The sequence below is a fragment of the Dermacentor variabilis genome, chromosome 3, assembly GCF_050947875.1.
Source record: "Dermacentor variabilis isolate Ectoservices chromosome 3, ASM5094787v1, whole genome shotgun sequence".
Classification (NCBI taxonomy): domain Eukaryota; kingdom Metazoa; phylum Arthropoda; class Arachnida; order Ixodida; family Ixodidae; genus Dermacentor; species Dermacentor variabilis.
Window position 1 is genome coordinate 157,441,524 of NC_134570.1, and position 7,934 is coordinate 157,449,457.

A 7,934-nucleotide genomic window follows, 5' to 3' on the forward strand; every position below is an offset into this window, starting at 1 on the left:
AGCGGGAAGACTGTTCTCTGCCTCCTCTCTCCCCTCCTGCTTCCCTGTGGACTTGGGTATACTAGGAAGGTAAGCGCAGCAATCTCTGCAGTGGTTTTGGGAGCTCCAGAGGGCATTGTGCCCATTCGACGCGTTGCAAAAACAAATTTCCCGCGTTTTTTTCCTCTCTGCCTTGCTGCTTTCATGTATATACGCACTCTGAACCACCCCCGACGCGGGTAAACTTTTGAAAAATAAAAGCTTCGCTTTAAAAGAACGCTGATTTGTGCACGACAAAATATATCAAGGCCGAAGGTAGGGGGCCAGGGAAGCTATGAAACCGCCAAAACAAACAGGTGGTAGGGCACGTAGGAGAATGGCATCGAAGTGCATGCAGAAATAGAAATATAGGAATATTAGCAGCCACCACACCGTTCAACAAACCGGCGAATTTTTAAGCGTGTGACTAACGGAAAAGAATGTTAAGAAAACGAGTGGAGTGCATGGTGGATACGAGGATGGCGGGGAGGGGGGGGGGGATACACGCATAAAGGTGTCAAGAACTAAGTTGGTGGATAGTTATGGAGTTAGGGAGTGTCTCGTCACTGCCCGATCGCACAACACCAGACAGCCGTGACCAGTCGCTTAGCTGAGGCTCGCCGACCACATGGTAACACGTGCTGCTTGCTGCAGAGAGCCGCTCCTAACTAAACGTCTCGGCAACTTATAGAATAGACGGGTGTCAGGAGACACGACGCTTTCAAATATCTCGGAGCTACTTGCCCTTATTTTACTGCGAACTGCGGATGCCGTAATTTTCGCAAAGGCTTCTAGGAAGCAGCCCTGCTTCGGACTGTCTGCCACCTCAGTTCCCGAGTATGTTCAAATAACAATGTGCGTGATGACCACATACCATGATCGTAAGTTACTTCGAAACAACTCTTGAAACAAGTTGGACAGCAGCTCACAAAAAGTGAGTGAAACTTGCATCATATGATGCTATTGAAGTTCTAACGCAAAGCTTCGTTCTTTTATTTTTAAATCTAGAATAATATAGCATGCCCAGAGCGCCGAAAGTGGTATTGAGTTATAGGAAACTTGCAAATATAGCAACCGCTCTCTGTTGTGCGTAGCCGTGGCCGTATCACTCACTAGAAGGTCTGGCTGGAAAATAACGGTGAACACCTTGTTACCTGGGCTGTAACAAGTCTGACCTGCAAACGATAAGACACGGTAGTGCGCTGTCTTGTTTTTGCATGGACGCGTTTTTAGCGTTGTTCGTTTTTCCACTTCATGTACCAGCTAGGTGATCGACATGCAGTATGCAAATGCATCAATTCGCAAACGAAATTTCATTTTTTATTACGATCTCTCTTAAATATAGCATAAGGATGATGGCATAATTTGATGCGAAGCGGCTGCAAACCGCGCATCCTCGTTGTTGAAGCATTCTTGTCCGGGTAGTGCTAGTAGTTCGTCTTTGCGTTGTGTACAGCCTCCGCATATATATGGAGGCCGTACACCACGCGAAGACGAACTCCTAACTTGGGGGTGAACTGCGCGAGGACAGGACAAGAAAAGAAACAAACACGAGCGCCGACTATCAAAATACGATTTATTTGAAAATACGCGGAGCATATGTACTGACGCGAACGCTCACGTGGTTGTCGAGGAATGAGTATCTGCTATCCAAGGTAGCCAATTTTGTTATCTGTTAGATCGATTGACGAGGTGCTGACGCAATCGTCTTTTCTGCGGATAGCGTGGGCCTCACATATTTCGCGCATGAGGCGATACTTGTATATTTTCAATATAGTGCTGCGTGCAAACTGGTTTGAAATCGCTACATGTCGACACGTGCAAAACGAGATTGCTTCCTTGGCTGGTTCTGGGCATTCATGAATGCTCTCTGAGGCGGTCAATAACACAACGCCCCGGCTCTCCTATGTAGGAGAGACCACATGACAGAGGAACCTTGTACGAAACATCGCCTCGGCAACCCACGAATTTCTTCGCGTGCTTCTTCCTACACTCTTCGGTCGTGTCATCATCTTGGATGACCCGCCTGCGTAAACGTGATAGTTTTTTGGGCGCTGAGAAAACAACTCGCACCCCGGCCATCCCAGCAATTTTCTTGTTGTAATGTGAAATCTCATGAAGGTACGGTATCACCGTGGTGTTCCGCTTGTCATTGGTGATATGGTGCACTGTTCTTCCAATTTGCGTTTCTTGAACAAGTATCCCGGCAATGCTGCGCATCAAATATTCCGTGAAGCCCGCAGGTCGTTGCCGGCCAACTTGCAACTTGAAATTGTTGTCCGTTTGATGCACACGCGACTGTTTAATGTTTCCCTAAGAACAGCCGTTGCCACTGCCCGCTTCACTGTCTTTGAATGTGGCGGTGAAGAATGCAGAAGAGCCTTCTGAGAACGGGGGAGCATAAGCCCAGCACACATGATCACTAGCTAGGTGAAGTCTGAAATCGAGAAACCTTATTTCTTGATTTTCGGCCAGCTCTCTCATGAGGACAAGGCCAGTCACAACCGATGCAATAAATCGTAAAAGCGATTTCTCTCTCTCTCTCCCTCTCTCTCTTTCTCTCTCTCTCTCTCTCTCTCTCTCTATATATATATATATATATATATATATATATATATATATATATATATATATATACACATATTAGTGTTCTGATCAATATGCTCTATGTTGAAATAAATGGTATGTTGATAGTTTGCGCTGCTGTTTGTTTCCTTTCTCGTCCCGTGCTCGCGCAGTTCACCAGCAAGTCAATATGCACCAACAAGCCCAGCAAAACAAAAACCTTCTTCAGTATACGAACACCTGGCACTACATATATATTTCTGGTGTCTTACCTTTCAACCAATATTCGTGATTTTTTTTTTAACATCCCCCTACAGCAATGCCTTCGGACGATTTGTAGTATTGTCACGTGGTAGTGATTGGGACGAACACAGTAGCAAAACTGTAAATGGCGAAACTAAATCTTTATTAGGCGGACTTGTGTCCTCAAAAGCAAGTTACACTTAAAGCATAACGATAGCGGCGAACCAACTCAGCGATCGTCGGAAATCTGATCAGTGGGTCAAGCATGTCGGATTTTCTACATCAGCCGTCGAATGTACCAGAGTAATCGCTGGGACCCGCGTGTCTTCCAGGGAGTTCTACACTATACGCGTCACGCATACATGCATTCGGATTACACTATGTTCCGTGACAGACAGCGGGTTCACGGATACATGCAGGCGTGTCCTGCGCTGTGCGATAACATTTGTTAGGCGGTGAAACGTGGTCGCCCGATAAAGATAAACTAGTACACGTGTCAATACCTCCATCTTAAAGAAGCATCGACCTGATGCTGCAAGCAAATGAGAGTAATAAAGAAAAACACTCGTAGCAAAGAAGCAACAAAATAAGGAAGCTCGTCAGCGTGCGTAAAAGGTTTTAAGACGCACCACGTGGACCACTTCAGATCGTTCGCGGTGCGGCTGTGAATGCGAAATGTCGTCTGGCACGACCTCATAGTCGAGTTCGCCAATACGTCGGAAGATATTGTAGGGTCCGAAATAGCATCGCAATAGTTTCTCACTTAGTCCTCGTCGGCGTATCGGGGCCCCAACCCAAACACGGTCACCGGGATGGTGCTCGACTTAGCGTCGTCGGAGGTTGTAGTGTCGGCTGTCGGTATGCTGCTGGTTCTTTATCTGTAGGCGGGCGAGCTGTCGGGCTTCTTCGGCGCGCTGGAGATAGCCGGCAATGTTAAGATTCTCTTCATCGGTGACGTGCGGCAGTATGGCGTCGAGAATTGTCGTCGGATTCCTGCCGTAAACCAGCTTGAACGGGGTGATCTGTGTTATTTCTTGAACCGCCGTGTTGTAAGCGAAGGTTACGTACGGCAGGACGGCATTGCAGGTATTGTGTTCGACGTCGACATACATTGCTAGCATGTCGGCGAGGGTCTTTTTCAGGCCATTCAGCTGTAAGACCATTCAGCTGTGGGTGGTAGGCAGTTGTCCTCCCGTGCCTTGTCTGACTGTACTGCAGAATGGCTTGGGTGAGCTCCGCTGTAAAGGCCGTTCCTCTGTCGGTGATGAGGACTTTTGTGGCGCCAAATCGCAGCAGGATGTTCTCGACGAAGCATTTCGCCACTTCAGCTGCGCTACCTTTTGGCAGAGCTTTAGTTTCATCAAAGCGGGTGAGGTAGTTCGTCGCCATGACGATCCACTTATATCCAGATGTTGACGTCGCAAAGGGTCCCAACGAATCCACCCCGGTCTGATGAAATGGTCGGCAAAACGGCTCGATCGGATGTAGTAATCCTGCAGGCCTTGTTGGCGGTGTCTGTTATCGTTGGCAGTAACGGCATCTCTTGACGTGACGGGCGACGTCGGCGGTCAGGCGCGGCCAGTAATACTTTTCCTGTACCCTCGATAGTGTGCGGGAGAATCCGAGGTGTCCAGCGGTCGGATCGTTATGTAGGGCGTGCAGTATTTCTGGATGCAACTCTGAGGGAACAAGAAGAAGTCAGTTGGCCTGGACTGGTGAGAAGTTCTTCTTAACGAGTAGGTTGTTTTGAAGCGAGAACGAAGACAATCCTGACTTAAATGTCCTAGGGACAACCTCAGTGTGCCCTTCCAAATACTTAGAGCACAACGATAGCGGCGAACACAGTCGGCGATCGTCGGAAATCTGATCAGGGGGTCAAGCGCGTTGGCTTTTATATATCAGTCGTCAAATGTTCCAGAGTAATCGCTGGGACCGGCGTGTCTTCCACAAAGTTCTACAACAGTCGCGTAGTGCATACATGCTAACAGATTACACAAGTTTCGGTGGCAGACAGCGGATGTAACCATCGATAACATTGCAGAAACTTCCGATAGGTTGTGAAACCTGGCCGCCCGATAAAGATAAAAAAGCACACAAGTCAGTACACACACACGCACACACACACACACACACACACACACACACACACACACACACACACACACACACACACACACACACACACACGCACGCACGCACGCACACACGCACGCACGCACACACACAAAGATAGAGAGAGAGAAGGAAGGTAAAGAGTGGTTGTCGTCGGCGGAAACACCGCCCCCCCCCTCCCGAAATAAATTTCTGGCTACGCCACTGCCTCACTGTGACGGCAACCGGATGAAGAAGCGGGAATGACGACGGTGGCGACGATCTTCGATGAATGACGACGATCTCCGGGATCGGCACACGTATAGGGAGTTTTTTGCTTACCACGCCGACGACACGACAATTCTCTTGGATGGTAGAAGAATGCAGCTTCGCTGTAAAATTATGCGGATCCCACGCCCTGTGGGAATCCATGTAATTGAATTTTTCTGTGCTGTTTGCTTTGATTGGCGATATCTTACGGTGACCTTGACGGCGAACGTTCAATTTCTGCAGCGTTTAGTCCAACAATAGTGTGGCGAGTTCATGTTAAACATTACCTTGCGAGCAAAACTGTTGTTTGCGTGCGTAGTATACAGAAAGCACAGCAAGACGCGTTTCTTTGAGCCGTTGTTGTGCGCCACCGTCCATAACTTCCGAGAACGTTAGCACTGTCATTGCCTCACAGGGTACTTCGCATCGTGGCAGAAGTGAAACTTTATGCCCTACCTGCCGAAACCACAATCGGATAATGAGGCGTGCCGTAGTGGAGGACTCCGGATGAGTTTCGAACCAATGGGGTTCTTTACGTGCACCACACGAGTGTTTTTTGTATTTCGCCCCCCCCCCTCGAAATGCGGCTGCCGCGGTCCGGATGGAACCCGCAACCTCGAGCAATGGCACAGCCGCACAGCTATCGCGGTGGGCGCTGAAGTGTTGATTTGACGTGCGACCCCTCTCGCGTCTAGTAGTAGCGCTTCATCGCATTTTGACGTCGTGTTTTTCCTCTCCCCCCTCCCCCCATGTATGGGAACTGCGAGCGATGAGTGGCAGGGCTGTTGCGCGCTCTTTTATTGACTGCGTCGATTCTGCCCGTTCTCTGCCTCCATTCACTGTTGGGAAGCGCTGCAGTTTCCGCAATGCTTTTGCGGGGGCTCACCGATTATTACAGCTGTCAAGAGGGTATTGTGGTGACGGCCAGGGAGCTTGATAGAGCATTGTGCACCTGCGATGCGATAAAAGGATGCAAACGAGTTTCTCGCATTGCCTTTCCTCTCTGCCACGCTTCTGCCATGTATATGCACGCTCTGAAACACCTCCACGCGTCGTGCAGGGCAGCAGCAGCAGCAGTGGAAAAGCGGTAAGAAAAGGCAAAGCACGCTTCGCTTTAAAACTGGCCCGACTGTGCTATGAATGCTGTTCGCGTGGACAACATGGGCCTTCTCTCGCGGTTATTTATGCATCATTTACCGCGTGATCACCATGCTGTGACACAACTGACACTACGTCACTTTTACAAATCAACAGCGTTGATAGCGAACTAAGGCTTGTCCAGTTTAAAGTCGACACATGACATAACAAACGCTGCCAACAAGGGTTAGCAAGGACGTACGTACTGCGTCAAGAATACACAGGGTGGTCAATTTTAAGTTTTATGTAATCTACAATTAGGCAGTTGCAGATAACATAATTCAAGTTATCAAGCTCAGAAGTGAGCTTGATAATTCTTACAGTTAGACATATTACTTGTACGAGAAATCAAAAACAGACATTCGACGAATTGACAAAAATATTGTAATTGTCTTTTGAATTAATTACTGTATGGCACATCTCACAATTTACGAATTATAGCCAGTGAGCTGGCAAGGCACATCGACTTGGAATGAAATTCCAAATGACGCCAGTTTGGAGATATGCGCCATCAAACTTGCCCTAGAAATGCACTGCTGTTCCACTTAGTTTTTTGACAAAGTGCTCTTTTAAGGAATGGAGCACAAAAGTAACTGTAACGCCCATGAATTTCGTTCCACACTTTGTGAAATAATAACTCGATATTCGTATGGTAAAACCTTATTCAGGTCCTTCGGAACGCGTGTCAGGAGGTAGCGGGCCGCTCCCACGCCGGTATGGAAAGGTTGAGCCTCTCTGCTGCGGTGTCGTCCTGGAAATTGATTTCAAGAGGATACGTCTTGCAAGCTCACCGGCTACAATTCGCAAATTGCATTATGTGCCTAAACTAACTAATTAAGAAGTTAACTTGTGTATTGTTGTGAGTTAGTTGAATACGTGTTTCGATTTCTCGTGATAGTAACGTACCCTCTTCGAATATTCCCGCTGAAGGACAAGAATCTTGGTAGCTGCAACAGGCGATTTCTTAAATTTTCGACAGTACTTAAATATGATCACCCGGTAAGGTGGCGCACCCATGTATCAAGACAATCTGATTTTGGGTTGATGTATTAGGCCCCACTCAAACAAGTGGGGCCTCACAAAAATTGGCCCATAGGCTCATTGGAGTGTCCCTCCCCACGGTAACCTTTAGTAAAAGGCGAAAGGTTAGTTCGTGTCGGCTCCTGAGGAGAGACCTGAGCAATAATTACCTGTCCACTGTGCGGAGCGGGGCATTCGAAATGACCCTCGCACTGTAACAGCTTTAGCTATTTGTTCGACGTAAATCATTTATTAGTCATGCCGAAATGCGAAATTGTATTTAAGCCAACGGATACAAGTAAGCTCGGCCCGTAGGGCCTTTAATAGAATCTTATCGAAAACTTAGTGCTGAGAGCGTAATTGTGCAGAACGCTCTGAGCGGCATATGTAATTCGACCTCGAAGAATTGCGACAGCTAGGGAGCTTCAGAGCGCATTGTGCCCATGCGACGCGATGGTAAAGCCCAAACGACGTTCTTGCGTCGCCTATCCTCTCTGGTACGCTCCTGCCATGTATATGCACGCTGTCAACCTCTTCCCGACACGTCGTGTAAGGCAGCAGCTGCAGCAGCACTGTTAAGGTCGAAGCAA

General features: G+C 48.1%; 1 pseudogene; it reads right to left on the minus strand.

Annotated features, from left to right (window-relative positions):
- Window positions 1-7,377: 7,377 nt before the first annotated feature.
- On the minus strand, window positions 7,378-7,507 carry LOC142576857 (U5 spliceosomal RNA; annotated as a pseudogene).
- Between the last annotated feature and the right edge of the window lie 427 nt (window positions 7,508-7,934).